The sequence below is a fragment of the Nicotiana tabacum genome, chromosome 6 (assembly GCF_000715075.1).
Source record: "Nicotiana tabacum cultivar K326 chromosome 6, ASM71507v2, whole genome shotgun sequence".
Lineage (NCBI taxonomy): Eukaryota > Viridiplantae > Streptophyta > Magnoliopsida > Solanales > Solanaceae > Nicotiana > Nicotiana tabacum.
In genome coordinates, this window is record NC_134085.1 from 45241440 (window position 1) to 45243678 (window position 2239).

Sequence of the window (2239 nt, forward strand, 5' to 3'; positions counted from 1 at the left end):
TGTAGCTTCTAGGAGATAAATACATACGTCTCTGTATCGATCCCTCAGACTCTATTAAGCTTGTCTGTGAACTGTGAGACCCATGCAATCTAGAGCTCTGATACCAACTTGTCACGATCCAGATTTCCCACCCCTCGGAGTCGTGATGACGCCTACTAATGAAAGCTAGGCAAGCCAATCTTTTAACTGCTTACCTCATTATCAAATTATTCCTTTTTAGAAAACATAAAGCGATAACGTAATAATAGCGGAAATTTAATTTTAAGCGGAAGAAAACAATGAAATAGCTAAACTCTGTATCTATTACAACTGTTTAAACCTTAATTACCCAAAACCTAGTGTCACGTTGTTCCAGACGGTCTAGTATTAACTACATACAGGGTTTGAAGAAAACAACAATACACTGTTTCGGAATATAAAGAAAATGAAACAGAAAATAGGGATAGAGGGAGACACCAGGGCCTGCGGACGCCTGCAAGTCTACATTGGATCTCCCGGTGGACTGAAGGAAGCCTCCAAGCTATGGTCCAAGATCTGCACATAGTGCAGAGTGTAGAATCAGCACAACCGACCCCACATGTTGGTAAGTGTCTAGCCTAACCTCAGTGAAGTAGTGACGAGGCTAGGACTAGACTACCAAATAAACCTGTGCAGTTATAGAATATACAACAGAAATTAAACCAAACTAAACAAATAAAGATGGGAAGGGGAAACATGCTTTGAGGAATAACATGTAAAAACAGAATATCAAGAGAATTATAGGGAACCAAAATCCAACTACTAACTAGGATAAGGAAAACGAAGGCAGATTTAACTTTCATTTCACATCTTGTTGCAGGCGTGAAACCCGATCCCATTTCTCATATCTTGTGGCAGGCATAACACCCGCTCCCATTTCATTTATCTCGTGGCAGGCGTGCCACCCGCTCCCATTTCATGTACCTCGTGGTAGGCGTACCACCCGCTCCCATTTCATATATCTCGAGGTAGCGTACCACCCGCTCCCATTTCATATATCTTGTGGTAGGCATACCACCCGCTTCCATTTCATTATATCTTGTGGTAGGCGTACCACCCGCTCCCATTTCATTATATCTTGTGGTAGATGTACCACCCACCCCCATTTCAAACGAACAATAATCACAAGGAATCCCGGCAAGGGAACATTAATATTTCAACAACATCCCGGCAAGGGAATAATGATATCTCAACAATATCCCGACAAGGGAACAATGATATCTCAACAATATCCTGACAAGGGAACAATAATATCAACCAAACATTCCGGCAAGGGAACAATGATGATAATAACATGTGAGGCCTAATAAACCACAACAGAGTCATAACAAATTATAACACAAGACTCACGGGCATGCTTGACACTGATGTATAGATACTCGTCACCATGCCTATACGTCATACTCCACAATTAACACGTAGCAAATAGACACAACTCCTAATCCCTCAAGCTAAGATTAGACCAAACACTTACCTCGATGCTACGAACAGAACTCAAGTTTCAATTATAGCTTACCCTTTGATTCCACCGCCAATTCGCTCGTATCTAGTAAAAAATTACTTAATTACATCAATAAACGCTAAATGAATCAATTTGAATGCATAAAAATGAATTTCCTAAAGTTTTGCCCAAAAAGTCAAAAATCGCCCCCGGCCCCACATGGTCAAAACCTGAGGTTCGAACCCAAACCCAATTACCCATTCCCCCACGAACCCAAATATATAATTTGTTTTGAAATCAGACCTCAAATCGAGGTCCAAATCCCCAATTTTTGAAAAACCTAGGTTCTACCCAAAACACCAAATTTCCTCATTAAAATCATTGATTTTAAGTTGAAATCATGTTAGAAGATGTCAATGATTGAAGAAAACTAGTTAAAAATGACTTATAATTGATTTGGAGAAGAAGAAGCCTTTGAAAAATCGCCCTAGTGTGTTTTTGTTTTGAGAGGATATGAAAAATGGGTTTAAAATCGTCTAAGTATAAAAGTTGCAGGTCTCAGGTATGGGAATTGCGAACAGGGGTTCCCAATTGCAAACCCCGACCTCTGCTAAGCTGGGAAATGCGAAACAGGGCTCGCATTTGCGAACCCTTCAAAAATGCTGAACTTTCGCATTTGCGACACATATGTCGCATTTGCGGCGAAGGCATCGCATTTGCGGAAAGGACACTCACATTTGCGAGACAAGGCAGGCCTGGGCTGGTTTCACATTTGCGATC